General features: G+C 47.6%; 1 non-coding gene across 1 annotated transcript; it reads left to right on the top strand.

Annotated features, from left to right (window-relative positions):
- The first annotated feature begins 240 nt into the window (after positions 1-240).
- On the top strand, positions 241-314 carry TRNAK-CUU (transfer RNA lysine (anticodon CUU)). Its single transcript has one exon. It is a non-coding gene; the product is annotated as a tRNA-Lys (tRNA).
- Positions 315-16,261: the final 15,947 nt, after the last annotated feature.

Genomic DNA, 16,261 nt, shown 5'->3' with positions numbered 1-16,261 from the left:
CTTAACTGAGCTCAAATGCAACGTCTTGGGGATGCCTTTCCTGACTTCCTTCACTATCTAAATTGGTTCCCCCAGGTTATTCTGTTAGCTCCCTGTTCTTTTCCTTCAAGGTACTTATCACAATTTAATGACTTAGGTATTTATTTCGTCAATGTCTAGATATCAGTCATGTTCTGTTTCTTAACTGGGGTTGCAGATGTATTGTTTATTAAATTATACATTTAAAAATATATTGGGGGCGGCCGGTTAGCTCAGTTGGTTAGAGCGCGGTGCTCTTAACAACAAGGTTGCTGGTTCGATCCCTGCATGGGCCACTTTGAGCTGCACTCTTCAGAACTAGATTGAAACAACTACTTGACTTGGAGCTGACAGGTCCTGGAAAAACACACTTAAGTAATTAAAAGTTAAAAAAAAAATAGAGTGAACACATATAAAGCCCTTAACCCCCTGTTAGATACTGTTCTAAGTATTTTTTGAATATTAATTCATTTAATTGATTAATTTCACTTAATTTATTTTATTGAATCTTCAAAATAACCCTATGAGGTAGAGGCTATTATTATTCTACTTTATAGGAGAGAGTATGGAGGTACAGAGACACCATCCCAGCCCCCCCCATTAAGACACTCAGAGTCCCCCTGCATCCCTTATGTCTAATTGGCTAATGCCAGAGGAGGGGTGGATGGAGGGGAGTGGAGGCACTGGTAGGATATTTTAAGGTCCTGTCCCCAAAGTAGAACAATTACTTCCTCTGCCTCCCATTGGCCAGAACTCAGCCACATGACCCTGTCCAGCCATAACGGAGGCTGGGAAATGTGTGTACAGGAAGAGGAAATAGGTTTGTGGTTGACACATTTCATGAGTGCCTACTAAGTGCTAGGTACTTTACCCATGTTATCCTGTACAGTGCTGGTAAATAATAAATAAACAAATAGTAAATAAACAGATAATAAATTATTTTAAAATACATTTTTAAATAAAAATTAAACAATTTTTAATAAATAAATTTTTAAAGTAAATTATCATTAATAAAGTGATCGTGTGTGTGTGTGTGTGTGTGTGTGTGTGTGTGTGTGGAGAGAGAGAGAGAGAGAGAGGATATGGGTTATGGAGTTGGGATGGTCCTGTCCTTCTACATGAGGCCAATTGTCCTAGAGGGCAGAGCCCACACCCAGATGAAGCATATCCAGCCAGCAGAATGAAATACTAACTGCCCCTTGGCATCCATTCTCCTCTTTTTTTTTTAGGATTACAGCCCCCTGAGTTTTAGGTGGACACATAGCTTCCCTGTTAGAGACTACATTTCCCAATCTGCATTGCAGCTAAGTGTGACTATGTGACTAAGTTCTGGTCAATGGGGTGTGTGCATACATGATGTGTGCAACTTCTGGGTATGTCTTTCAAAGGAAGCTGTCACCCTCCACTTCCTTTTACCCGATTCCTCTGGGAACCCCAGAGCTGTTCCACTAAACCTGGACCATAGGCCTCTGGACACTTACGAGCTCATCTTGTTACAGTCACTGAATTTGGGGGCCTCTTTGTTACAGCATCATGGCTTGTGCTTGACTAATGCAGCATCAGCCTTCACCTCAGGCTAACCCCTTGGCTGCCAAGCCAGCTCCTCCATTTCTGTTCCCGCGGTATCTCCCTCCTTTCTCTGGGACTCTGATATCCTGAACAACACTGCACAAATCTTCCTCGATTGTGTCCTGAGTAAACATCATTACGTGAGAATCAAGAGTTAGATAGAGAGGGTATGTCTAGACTTCATTAGTTCAAGGTCCTTACGCTTGGGGCTGATTGTACCTTATGCTTCAATCACCAGCTTACACTGAGTCTAGGCTCATGGAAGTCTAATCTGTGTGCCTCCTGGCATCCCTCTCCTCTTCTACAGTTTTCCTTTGAGGAGCCACCTCTATACTACTTTTGGTCAATGTGAAACACCATGGTGGGGTTGACATCCCCTCACCTCTAATGATGAACATGTGGCCCAAGATGGGAATCTGGCTGCTTTTGTTTCATTGCCATCCTTTTTTTTTTTTTTTGAGTGTGGGATAAGGGCCATGGGGAGAGGGCAGCTTCTCCTCCTTTCACTATTGAAACTGTCAAAATTTAAAAGTGGCTTGTTGTGTTTTTACCAGGTGAATCCATTGGGCCATGCCTGCTGTATGCTTGACAAGGAGGTATGCAGAAAATGGAAGCGAATGACTAAACTTCAGAGGATACTGGGGTGTCAGCCTGGGCTGCTTTGCCCTCACACCAATTCCTCATCTTCATCCTTATCGGCTCCTACCCAGTTTGGCTGGAAGTGGCCTCTAAACATTCTACATTCAAGGCCTCCAAAACTTCCTACCCCTTCCTCTCTCCATGAACTCTCTCTGTCTTCGTCGCCTGCTGGCTGGACAGGGAGGGATTGCAGAGGGCTCTGAGTCATTGGAAGGAGGTGGCACTTTCCTTCAGTTCAGAGGGAGGCTAGGTTTGCCAGTGGAGCAGAGCCACCTGCCACATGAGTGAGAAATAAGCCCATAGTGTGTTAAGCCCTAGGAGCTTGGGGGATGCTTGTCATGGCCACTGGGGTGTACTTATTCTGACTAATACAATATTTCAACTTGCTTAATCCTCAAAACAGCCCCAGGAGATAGGTTCTATTATTATCCGCACTCTATGGATGAGAAACTGAGGCACAATGAGTCAGCCATGCACCCAAGTTCACAAAGGAAGTGAGAAAGCTAGAATTCTAACCCACACCAACTGCCTTCAGAGCCTGCTCTGACCCACCACAGTAACCTGCCAGATGGTGCAACTCAGGGCAAAGACACTTCCCCTCTCTGGGCCCTGAAGTCCCTCCCCCTACAGTGTATTTCCTGTTCTTGTGGGGGCGCAACCCCAGCCCCCAACCTTGCCCTCCTTGTTGTATCAGAGAGTGCTCAGATGTGGCTTGACTCTTCTTCTAAGAGGAGCCCACCGGAGATGTGTGAGGGGCTTGTGTACTGCTGGTGCATAATAAACTCTCAGTAAATGTTTGAGATTATTATCATCATTGACGGTGATGGGGCACTGAATGAGAGGCAGCATAGCTCAGCAGTTCAGCCAGCTGGGCTGTGTGACCTTGGGTAAGTAACCCCATCTCTCTGTGCTGCAATTTCTCTATCCATAAAATGGGAATAACGATGCTATTTCATATGGTTACTGCAAGGATTAAGATATAAAATGTTCCACAGTGCCTGCCACTACTAATGTTAGGTTTTATTATTGTTCTAACACTTTTCCCTGCTCCGTCTCATCCCCTAGGTCCCCAGGCATGGCAACAGCTGGATCTCTGACTGGGGCTTCTCCAGGCTGTCCACTACCCATGAGATTCCCCTGCCTTTCCCTTTCCTTGGCTCCTGGTGACCCCTGCCCCCAGCCTGGGTTCCAGTGCCCTCTCCTCCCTTTTCCTTTGCCCCTCAGCCCCAGGGTGACCAGAACCCCAGCCTCGTGGGACAGCTTTCTAGCACTTTCCCCTTTTTAAGAGATTGACTGCAATTTCTATAATAACATCACATTAGCTAGAAATTAATGTCCTCATTAAGACAGCAATTAGGCACATTAGTGCGGCAATAAAAGAGAAGCTTATGAAATAATTGCTGGTTCCAAAATGCCTTTAATTTGGTATTTTATATTGCACCGTGTTATTAATTTTTTCCCTCGGCAGAAGATAATAAGAGAAACATTTGCATTGTGAGGAGGTTTAAAATAAAAAAAAAAATTTTTTTAGAGGAAAGAGTTGTTGATACCTAGAGACAGACGATCTTTCTTCTCTCCAAAGCCCCATCCATTCCTGAGTCCATCAGATGACAGTGATGATGGAGGTGGGCAGAGGGCCAGGCCATGTCCCGGACTCTCAGCCAAGCCTGAAATCTAAGGAGGCTGGAGTGGGGCTGCCTTTGATTCCAGAAGCACAAGGAGCGGTGCCATGTTTCTGCCCTACACAACAAATACCTGTTCCCTTCATTTTTTTCCAATGGCGTCATCTTCTGCATTCAAATTCTTTTAGCAAATGTTTCCTTGGGACCCAGTGGCTCTGTTGTGAGGTTCCCAGCCTGGTGGAGAAGGCAGGTGTATAAATGTGAAAGTGCAGTGGTAAACTGGAAATAGTGCTATTTTGCAACTGGTAATGAAATCGTGGATCATTTGTGGATTGGGAAATCATTAGGGGAAAAGCAGATCAGGGATGTATGCGTGGGACGTTCTTTTGCCCCTTTCTGAAATTGTGGGTCGACCTTGGCATCCCTAAATTGGCACAGTTAGACATCAGGTGTCTCCTGGTGGGAGCAACAGATGGTATCCAGCACCACTGGATGTCCTCGCTCCAAATCTAGAATCTTCTCTAGCTTCTAGAATTGTCTTAGGTTGGGTTCCTCCAGAGACCGACCCTGAGACAAGAATTTGAGGGCAAGTAGTTTATGCGGGAAGGGACCTCAGGAAACACCAGGAAGTGAGACAGGGAAGGGAAGAAAATTTCAGGTAGTGACAAGCACTGTAACAACAAAAATTAGAGGAGGGACTGGAGGGCAGCATACATGTCTGAGCTAGAGAGGGCCTCTTGGAGGAGCAGACACATGAGCAGAGACCTAGAGAGGCGAGGGAGGGACCCACATGAAGATCTGAAGAAAGAGGGTTCCAGGCAGGGGAACAGCAGGTACAAAGGCCTGGAGGTGGGAACAGGTTGGAAAGTGTGAGTATCAGCCAGGAGGCTGGTGAGGCTGAATGGAAGTGAGAGAGGTAGAGAGTGGAGGGGATGCACTCAGGGAAATATCAAGAAATGGAACAGGGAAGAATTCATAAGGAAGTGAAGGACATGGTAATCAAATCAGTTACCAATTTTCCATTCTGCTGCATAACAAACAACCCCCAACTCCAGTGGCTTAGACCATCAACAGTAATTATGGCTGCACTGTCTACAGGTCAAGTGGGCAGTTCTCCTGGTCTTGGCTGAGCTCATTCTTGAGTTTGCGGTCAGCTGTGGGTCTCAGAGGCACACTCTGTTCACCCAGGTTGTTCTCTTCACATGATTGGGTCTCAGCTGGCTGCAGGCTTGTCTAGGATGGCCTCAGGTCGGATGACAGGTCTCTCCGCCATGACCCTGGCTGGCTAGCCTGGGTTTTGGTCATGTGACAGAGACAAGGTTTCCAGACAGCAAGTAGAAACATGGAGCACCTCTTGAGGCCCAAATTCAGAACTGCCCTATCACTTTCACTGCACCAGAGTGGCCAAATCAGGTGAGGAGACCAGCCCAGATTCAAGAGTGTGGGGGAAATAGGCTCCACCTCCAGTGGGAGGAGCTACTCAGGCTTGACCGTCTACCCTGGCCCCTCTAGAAATTCTTTGCTCTCTCTAAGATCCCTAAAGATCTGTAGCTAGTGTTGTTCAAACCCCCAAATTCCTGACAAGGCTTCCTTTCCTTCTCTGCTTCGGAGTGTGACCAGAACTGAAGTTTTTTATTGAAGTAATTGGCTCTCCTAACAGTGAAGGGAGTCGGTGTCAGTTATGGCAGCCCGTAGGGTTCCCCTGAGCAAAGGAGAAATGGGCACTCACAGCATGGCTTGAGCTCACTCACTGACCCCTTGTGCAGTGTCCAACCTGCCCAGCATATCAGCCTCCCCTGATTATGGGATTGTTGAGGAAAAGGGAAGAGAAAAGGAAGGGAAAGGGATTCCACCGGGAATCAGGGTACCATTTAACCTTAGCCTTGGGGGCAGATGAAGGACCTTCCTCAAGCTGATGAGGACCCAGGAGGGAGCCATGGCCCAGCAAAGGAACCCAGATAGGCAGCCTGGCTGCTGTGGACTGAGGCTGGACCAAGCCCTGTGGGGGAGGGGTGGGGGTCAGGAGAGGAGGTAGGTAGGAATGTGCCAGCTGAAACGACCCAGTTGGCTTCCTCATCCCCCCACGCCCCCCATCCTCTAGAAAATAAAGTACAACTGGGTTCTTTGTTGCCATGGCAACTGCCACACAAAAAATTGGGGGGAAAAGCACCCCAGGGGCATGAAGAAGCAATTTGCTCTCAGCTCTGGGAGGCAGGGGGTGGGGGAAGAATGGGAGGTCAAAATCTCCTGAGTGGGGAAAAAGCAAGAGAGAGAGCTGGGCTAGGGTAAGTGATATCCTAGGCTGGAACTTTCTGTGGCCCCTACCAGCCATCTGTAGGAAGAGGGTGGGGGCTACTCTGGGTTTAGCATAGGGAGTTTCCATACCTAAGTCCCCAGTTCCGAGGCCCACCAGGCACCCAGTGTCTACGGGATCTGGGCCTCCATACGAATTCCTTTTTTGTTGTTGTTAATTTCCACTTCCACCTAGGGGATGGCACAGGCCTGGCACCCATCAAATTCCCTCCAAACCTAGGAAGGGGCCAACCTCTCTGCCCACCCCCGTCCCCACCTCCCCCTTCAGGCTGTGAAGGAAAGGTCCATGCATCCTGGGGTGTGGTGAGGAGGGTGAATTTAAACCTTCAGAGGGACCCCGCAGCCCAGTTTCCCCCTTCCTCTAGTTTCCCTTAACCTCCAAGAAAGCAGAGAAAGCACAGTGTGGTGGCAGCTGAGTTTTTTTTTTTTTAATCTGTTAATAAAACGCAACTGAATCAAATCCGCTCTGAGGGAAAGGGGGAGGGGGCAGCAAAGCAGGGGCCATGGTGTTTGCAGAAGTTGGAAATTTAATAAGAAGGAAAAATAAAAATAGCCACTGTGCTGGAGAGACAAAGAGAGGGCTGAGAGAAGCAGGCAGTGTGGGACTCTAGGCTGGGTAAGGACTGGTGCAGAGGGGAGACAGGGTGAGGGGCTGGGGAAGGTGAGGGCCCCCCAGAATCTGGAGGGGCAAAGAAGGCATAGCTAAGGCAACAGGAAGGGGGGCTTGGAACACCACCCAGAGTGGCCCAGTTCCCTGGCCAATTTTCCACAGGGGTGAACAGGGCACAGAGGTTAGGGATTGGCAGACTGAAAGCCTAGGTGGGGAAGTGCAGTCTGGTCTTCACAGTGCCTTCCCCCTTCCCCCCATCGCCCCCCCCCCCCAGCTATTCAGGAGACACGTCACACTAGCAGGGTTGCCATGAATAGCTGTGCAGGTTGCTCAGGACACAAGAGCACAGGACAGAAGCTGGAGGAAGGGCTGATATTATCTGTTCCCCTAGCCACCCACTGCATCTGCCCAGAGAAAGGGGTGCCTTTTAAAGAGCCACACAAAGAAGGTGGAAATAACCCAAATGTCTGCCAACAGATGAACAGATAAACAAATGTGGTCCATCCATACAAAGGAATATTATTCAATCATAAAAAAGGAACCATTGTTTCTGACATACGCTAGGATGTGGCTGATACTCAAAAACATGATGCTAAGTGAAAGAAGCCAGAAACAAGACAAATATTGTATGAGTCCATTTATATGAAATGTCCAGAATTAATAAATCCATACAGAAAAGAGATTGTTGGCTGCCAGGGGCTAGAAGGAAGGTGAAAATCGGGGTACACATTTATTTTTGGAGTGATGGAAAGTTCTGGAACTTTAGATAGAGTGGGTGGTTGCATGACATTATGAAGGTATTAAATGTCACTGAATCATATGCTTTAAAATGGTTGATTTTATGTTAGGTGAATTTTACTTCAATAATAAAAAAAGGAGGGTCGGCCCCCTGGCTCAGGCAATTGGAGCTCCGTGCTTCTAGCGCCGAAGGCTGCCAGTTCAATTCCCACATGGGCCAGTGGTTTCTCAATCCAAGGTTGTCGGTTCAACTCCCACAAGGGATAGTGGGCTGCGCCCCCTGCAACTAACAATGGTGACTGGACCTGGAGCTGAGCTGCGCCCTCCACAACTAAGATTGAAAGGACAACTTGATTTGGAAAAAGTCCTGGAAGTACACACTGTTCCCCAATAAAGTCCTGTTCCCCTTCCCCCCCCAAAAAAAAAGGAGAGGTCCCCACAAAGATGATGGAGGACAGGCCAGTCCCCTGCACATGACTAATAACACCCCCTGCACCCCAGAAAACCCAGGATTGCTGACAGGCCGAGGCCAGAGCAGCCTTAGGGGGGCTCCCTGGGAGTGACTGAATGGAATTCATTCATTCACTGGACAAATATTTACTGAGTGTTTATTTCATGCCAGGTGCTAGGCTGGGCAGCGAATAAATAACCCTCTGCCCTTGGGACTGACACTCCAGTGGGGGGACAGACAAGCCCAACAAACACAGCTACAGTACAGGAGGTGATGGTCTGTGTTATAGAGAGAAATACAACCAGGTGGGCTCGGGGCACGCAGAGGCACTACATGTAACTCTAACAGGATGACCACACCGAGGAGGTGACATTTGCACAAAGCCCTGAAGCAGGCAAAAAGGAGTCACACAGGTACCTGGGGAGAGAGCATTCCAGGAAGAGGGAACAGTCAGCGCAAACCGCTGAGCTGAGCCCTGTTATGTGCAAGGAGACCTCCAAGATGATCCCCAATCTATGCTAGGACACAGACAATAATCATAGCAGCAAATCCCGTGTTTCCCCGAAAATAAGACCTAGCCGGACAATCAGCTCTAATGCGTCTTTCGGAGCAAAAATTAACATAAGACCCGGTATTATATTATATTATATTATATTACATATTATATAAGACACTGTCTTATATTATAGTAAAATAAGACCGGGGTCTTGTATTAATTTTTGCTCCAAAAGACGCATTAGAGCTGATTGTCCGGCTAGGTCTTATTTTGGGGGAAACACGGTCGTAGACAGGACTTACCATGTACCAGATATTGCCACCATATTCACTCATGTGGTCCTTACAACGAACCGCAGTGACATCAAAAATGTTATTATCTCTGTTTTAACGATGGGGAAACTGAGGCACAGAACGATGAAGTGGCTTCTGGGTTTGCACCCAACACTACTATCTGCAGATCCAGGTAGGCGAGGTCTGTGAGCTTCCGAAGCCCCACCTTGACAGAGAGGGGTGGAACTTGGAAGAGGGTCCCCAGCAAGAATCCTCAGCGTTGGCAGGTGATTGATGGTTTAATATCTCCCGCTGTGACCCAGGGCCCTTCCTTGCCCACAGCTTCGCAGGCAGTCCCCAGCGTGAGGCAGAGATGGGATAATTCGGTTACCAAAAAGAGAAGGAGAATTCCAGAGAGGAAAAGACCAGGGGAAGAGCTGGGAGCTGGCTTTGCTGGCTCTGATGGGAAGAAGGAGGCAGATCCCCAACCCAATCCTGTTAGGGGCCAGGGAGCTCACAGCTCTCAGCCCCTCTCCAGCCCCATTTGACTTCCTGCGTAGAGAATGGAGATGCATGAGTGGGAAGGACAGGGTCAGGACCTCAGAGGAGACGGCAGCATGTGGTCTCCACCTGAAATGGCTGGATGGAGGATGAGGGGACACGGGAGGGAGGCCAGGGATGGAGCTCGGGTTGGAAGGGGCTGGGGGCTCTTTGTACTCAGGTCAGAAGTTTTGAGTCGTTCTTGGTTAATCTCTCTCTGTCTCTGTTTCTCTCTCTCTCTCTCTCTCTCTCTCTCTCTCTCTCTCTCTCTCTCTCTCTCTCTCTCTCTCTCCCCACTCACATCCAAACAACCTTAGATTTCACTTGTCCCCACCTTTATGGTTCACCACCTGGTCAAGCACAGCATTGCTCTCCAGGACGGTGCAGTTGCCTCTGCCTAGGGCACAGGCTCAGCCCTCGCACTAAAGTCTATTCCCCTCACAGCCCCAGAGGGCGCCAATGAGCCTCGGAGCCTGGTCTCCCTTCTCTGCTCAGAACTCCCCTGACTTCCACCTTGGATTAGTTCCTGTTGCTGCCGTCATTAATTCCCACAAATTTAGCGGCTTAAACACATATGTGTCATCTCAGGTTCTGGTTCAGGTCTCACTGGGTTAAGATCCAGGTGTCAGCAGAATGCGAGGCTCTAGGAAATAGCAGGGGTGTGGAATTCAATTTGGTGGAATTCAATTCCTGTCCTCCTCTTTTACCACTGTCTCCATCCATCACCTCACTCCAGCCTCCTCAATGTTTCTCAAATACACCAAGCGAGTTCCAGTCTTAGGGCCTATCCACATGCTTTTCCTCCACCAGTAAAAGTCTACCTCCTGGCATTTGCATGGCTAGCTCTCTCTCTTCACTCAGGTTTCTGCTTGGGATATAAACTGTTTCCCAACACCACTTTGTCTTTTTTTGTGTGTGTAAGTAAATTATTTTTTAGTGTGATAAAATACACATAATCTAAAATTTACCATAGTAACAATTTTACAGTGCACAACTCAGTGGCATTAAGTACATTAACAATATTGTGCAAATATTACCGCTGTATAGTTCCAGAACTTTTAATCACTCTCAGTGGAAACCCCATATCCATTAAGCAGTCACTCCCATTCCTCCCACTTTTTTCCTTAGTTTTTTTGGTTTGCTTATTTTTGTCTAATAGAACACCTCCATTTTTAAGCTGGGCATATGGCCACCCAGGAAAAAGACTACATTTCCCAGTCTTCCTTGAAGCTATGCCACGTGATGATATTCTGGCCAATGGCATGTGAGCAGCAGTGAAGGGGCGGTGTAGAGCCTCCCTGACCTTCCCCTCCCATTGGCTGGAGGGTGGACCTGATGGGTAGTCATTTAGGTTCACCCTAAAGATGGTAGAACAGAAGACGCAAGACAAACGGAAAGAGTCTGTGCCTCCACCACAATGTAGTCAACCATCACAGCCCTGGACCATCTACACCCAGACTACGAAGTGAATACTAAATAGAATTATCTCTTGTTTGAGCCACTGTAATGTTGGGCTTCTGTTCCAGCAGCCAAAGCGATGTCGTAACTAACACATCATTTGGTAATAGAATATAAATTATGCGGCATTACCTTAGCAGGTGGGCAGCTGGTGAGATCCCAGACATGACAGGCTGGGAAGTTGGTGGCCCCTGTTATTGAGGGACAAAACATCTACGAAGCCTGTTACTAGGGACTGAATGTATGTGTCCCCCAAAATTCACATGTTGAAACCTAATCCCCAATTTGATGGTATCCGGATGTGGGCCTTTGGGGGGTGGGGGGTGGTGTCATTAGGTTATGAGAGTGAGAGCCTTCATGAATGGGATTACAAAAGAGATTCCAAAGAGCTCCCTCACTCCTTTCACCATATGAGGACACAGTGACAAGATGGCTGTCTATGAACCAGGAAGTAGGTTCTCACCAGAAACTAAATCTGCCTGCATCTTGATCTTGGACTTCTAGCCTCCAGAACTGTGAGAAATACATGTCTGTCATTTATAAGCCACCCAGTCTGTGGTATTCTGTTATAGCAGCAGCCTGAACAGACTAAGACAGCTGCCATCTGTGATATCCTTGAAGACAGCCTGTCGCTCTAGAGTGGTTGGCTTTGTGCAACACAGGCCATGCACCGCCTATGGCTGTTATGTGAGTCAGAAGTGACCTTCTGTGTCCTTTAAGCCATGTAATGTTTCTCTTGCTATCCACAGCCATTGATTTCCTGAGTTCAGAAGACAAGAGTCAGGATGGTAAGTTCAGATGGTGGTGGAGACTGCATTTTTCAAACAGCAGACCTTTGGACAGTGAGGGGTACATGCATTTGGGGACCTTATTGTCACAGCTGCCTAACATTTGCCGTAACTAATACCCACTAAGTAAGAACACTTTTTTCATCAACTGTTGTGGGGATTCAATAAGGGACCAGAAAGCACCTAGCATGTACCTAACATATAACAGGTACTCAGTAAATGTTCACTGTTTTCACAACCAGTTTTGGTTTGGAGAAGCTCCTTTTGTATTTCTTTTGTTGCCATACAAGACATAGCTCCGTGGGGCAGACCCTCTCCCCACAGCTGGTTCTGGTAACTCTGTTTCCTCCCCATGTCCCTTCCTGCCTAGTTTATTCCTTTCAACCTTGCTCAGGCCCCTCCCTTCCTTAAATGCTCCTCCACTAACCCCGTAAGCACACCAGCAGCAGCAGGGCTGCGGCCAGTTTCTCACAAAACTTTTTATGACCATTTTCTGACTACTAAGTGGTTAAAAATATCCACTCCGCCCAGGCAATTTTGCTAAGCTGGTGTCAGGGGGAGAAAGGAAGACTCGGGAGAACTCACAAATGAAGCAAATTGCTGAAAATCGGATTTTTACTGTTTTATCTAGGAGCCACATGAGAGGAGATGAGATTGCAATTGCTGCTGGAAATTTCTCACGTCCCCGAGTCTGGGGCAAGTTAGTAGTGGAGAGCAGGGAGGAACGTTGAGGGAAGATGGGGAGAGAGAACAGAAGGGAAGACAGAGGTGCGAGGAGGAGGGAGCAGGAAGAGACGGGGAGAACAAAGTGAACAGGAGACATTATGTGCAGACATTAGGGGCATGGGTGTGGGTGCCATGACCCCAGCCAGGTGCACTTGTAGAGGCTGTACCTCTTTCGCCCATGGCATCTAATTTTAATTGCCCAGCAAGCTCATGCAATAGATAGAAACAATGGCCCATTTTACTGATGAGAAAACTGAGGCTTAGAGGAAGGAGGCCTTTGCTTAAGATCATAAAGTTAACGTACTAGTCATGGGAATGACCAAATGAGAATCTAGAACAGGGGTGGGAAAACTTTTTCTGTACAGGATCAGAGAGTAAATATTTTCGGCTTTGCAAGGCACATGTTCTCTTTTGCAATGACTCAAGTCTGCCATTGCATGGTGAACGCAGCCATAGACAATATGTAAAGGAATGGGTGTCTGTATACTGTATATTTTTCAAAGTTCTGGAGGCTAGAAGTCCAAGATCAATAAAACTATTTACAAAACCAAGTGGCCCACTGGATTTGGCCCCGGGGGGCCTTAGTTTGCCAACCTCTGGTCTAGAGTTGTATTGCCCAATATGGTAGCCACTAACTACACGTGACTATTTACATTTAAATTCATTGGAATTAAAATTAAACATCCAACCCCTCAGTGGCACTAGCCACATTTCAAGAGCTCAATGGCTGCATCTGGCCTTGAATGTTAGCTACTCTGTTGGGCAGCCCAGAAAGAAACCATTTCCATCATCACGGAAAGATCTATTTCACAGTGCTGCTCTAGAGTGTTTGTCTGTAGTTCGTGTTTGTCTCTAGTTCGTGCTTTTAGGGGTCAGGGTTAAAGGAATGATATTTGGGGCTTTCATTTATTCAGTCAACAAACATTTGTCCAGCACTATCTGGGTGCCAGATCCTGATGTTGGTGCTGGGGGCACAGAGGAGACTGAGAAAGATCCATTCCTGGTTTATTCATTGCTTTATTGTCTCTCTGAGTTGCACCTCCACTCACATATCTGTGTGTCTTGTTCTGATTTTCATTCAAGTTTCTGCTCCAGTGCTGCCTCTTCCAGGAAACCTACCCTGACCACTTCAACAGAAGAGAAAGCCCCTTCCTTGTGCTCTTTACACCTGCCTGATTTTCCTTTATAGCTCTCCCTGACACTGTGTTGTATATCCATTATTTGCTTATTTGTCTCCACCTCCTCCACCAGAGTCCAAAGTCCATTAGGACAGGTTTTATTCTGCTTTCTCTTTGACCCAAAAGGTGATTGCAAGCCCAGGCTTTCAAGCAGACCACCTGAGTCTGCGTACTGCCCTCCCCTCTTGCAGGCTCTGTGATATTCCACAAGATCCCTGGGCTTTCTCTGTTTCTGTTTCTTCACCTGTAAAATGGGAATAATAATAGTATGATGAATGGTGGCCCCCAAGAGATATATCCATGTCCTAATACCTGGACCCTGTGAATGTGACCATATATGGAAAAATACCTGGGTGGACTCCAAATCCAGTGACAAGTGTCCTTTTAAGAGAAAAGCAATGACATGATTCAGCCCAGAAATGACTTGTTAGTTGTGCTCAAAATTCCTTGGCCAGAAGGGGGAGAACAAGAGATATTTGGAGAACAGCAGTCATGGCTAAACCACATGGCCATGAGAGAGTGGTCTGGAGGGAGATGGAGAGCCTGAAACCCAACATTTAATGAACTGGGTAGAGAATGACCCTATAAAGGAGGCTATCAGGTTATGGCTGGGGGAACCTGGAGACTTTTCTGTGCATCAGTCTGGTGGCTGCTACAGACAGAGGACAGGCTACCCCAGACATAGCTAGGAACTAAGGGATGAGAGCAGTCCACATGGCCAGGCTGGAGATCATCCCTTCAGCAGTCTGACCTTCCACCCTCCCCAGAATCCCATCACATTGGTGAGGCTCAGACAACGACAGATGCCACACTAGGTATTTCAATGGGAAGGGATTGAATGCAGGGAACCCGGGCCTGCAAATGTGCTGAGAGGACTGGAGGGAGGCACGCTAGCTTCCAAGAAGGCAGCACGGGCAGGAACCTTGGAAAGTCATTGCCATTGATCTTAACTGCCTGCTCTCAACATCAAAGCCGGCAATTTGGGAGATGATGCCCAGACGGTGCCAGGCAAACCACTGTCATTTGCCAGGGCCCAGGTTCCTGCTCACCATTGACAGAAATAGTGACGGCTCCTGTTTCTCTCCCACCTGACCAATCTTGTATGAGTGCTGCTCAGTGGTGGACTTCAGCCTATAGCCCTGCTGACAATTACGTCTTAGAGATGTAACGCTCAGACTTCCAGCCCCTGAGATACAGTGGAGGACAAAAAGAGGTACAGAGTTCCTGGCAGATAATCCAGCACACCCAAAAAGGTGGAACATGGCGCTGGTAGCCAGAAGGGATCGGGGCATGGTGACGTGCTGGCCAGGAGGAGTTGGAAGTGATCTTGGGTCCTGGTGGGGACCCCACTCCAGATGTCCAAGGCGGCTCCCTTGTTCTATGAGGTCATTTCTTTCCCAGGCATCTCTTGGATTGTGTTCCTCCTTGCAAAGTGACAAAAGTCAGGTGACAAAGTTGAGCCCTGGCAATGAAGAGGATGTTTAAAAGTAAAGAATGGAGTAGGATGCAATGATCAAAAGAAATGAGCTATCGAGCTGCGAGAAGATATGGAAGAACCTTACATGCAGATTGCTGAGTGAAAGAAGCTAATCTGAAAAAGCTACAGACATTGTATGATTCCAGCTCTATGACATTCTGGAAAAGGCAAAAACCATAGAGACACTGTTGCTAGGGGTTCTCGGGGAGGGATGAACAGGTGGAGCACAGGGATTTTAGGGCAGTGAAACTGTTCTGTAGGATACTTGAATGATGGATCCGTGAAATCTTGCCATTATCAAAACCCATGGGACATACAACACCTGGTATCAACCCTAATGTCAACTGTGGACTTTAGTAACACTGCACTGGTATTGGCTCATCCGTCGTAACACATGTACCACACTAATGCAAGATGTTAATACTAGGAGACATTGGGGGGTATATGGGAACTGTCTGCACTATCCATACAACTTTTCTGTAAATCTAAAACTGCTCAAAAATATAAAATCCATTTTAAAAAAAGAAAAAAACAGTCGAAGAGTGGCTCCTTGGGGCTGGATCGTGCTCCAATCTGTGGGTGTTCTCTGCTAAACAAAGAGAGCTGATTGAGCTGCCGTGGGTGCACTAGGCATTGAACTTCCAGCCCCTATGGCTGAGAGCCAGGCACATCTCACTTTGGGCAGACCCGGGAAACTAGGCTGGCCTGCTTCCCCTGCCAACCTCGACAGTCTCTCTCCAGGACCTGGGCTCCTTTGCCAAGAACTCTCTTGGTCTCTCTCAGATAAGTAAGCTAACTGGATCTCAGTTTCACCATTTATAAGTGGGGATATAATATGTAATAGTTAGGACAGCCTAGGTTGTGCTATAAAATAAACAAGCCCAGATTGCCGAGCTAGAAGAGGCTGTGTTTCTAGATTCCAGACATGCTACTTGTCAGCAATCTGGAAAATGAGACTTTCAAAAGACACTGCCATGCAAGGCGTCCGGCGGGGTCTCAGCTCCCGCTCCCCACATGAGAATGCAGGACATGGTGAGGCCAAAAAGGAACACCCATGGAGCCATAGGTAGGGGAGTCATACCACTATATTCTCGCTGGCGGCTGGGTTGGAGACACAGGAAGCAGGAGCCACACTGTCTGCAACCTGCTATCCACTTCTCTGCAATTCGCAACCTGCACTCTGCCGTGCTAACTGCAATCCACCCTTGCCAGCCACCATCTTCTTGCTAGCCCTCATTTTCTGCTAGTGTAGCCACAGCACTTATATTAGTGGCCAATGGCTCACTGGTTACAGCTGACGGCCAACTAGCCACAGCTGATGGCCGTCCAATCACAGTTGATGGCCATTTACTACCTGAGCCTGCAC

Source organism: Rhinolophus sinicus, linkage group LG07, assembly GCF_036562045.2.
Source record: "Rhinolophus sinicus isolate RSC01 linkage group LG07, ASM3656204v1, whole genome shotgun sequence".
In the NCBI taxonomy this organism is placed as follows: Eukaryota; Metazoa; Chordata; class Mammalia; order Chiroptera; family Rhinolophidae; genus Rhinolophus; species Rhinolophus sinicus.
Note: the sequence above shows the minus strand (reverse complement) of the source record. Positions and strands in the feature narration are given on the sequence as shown.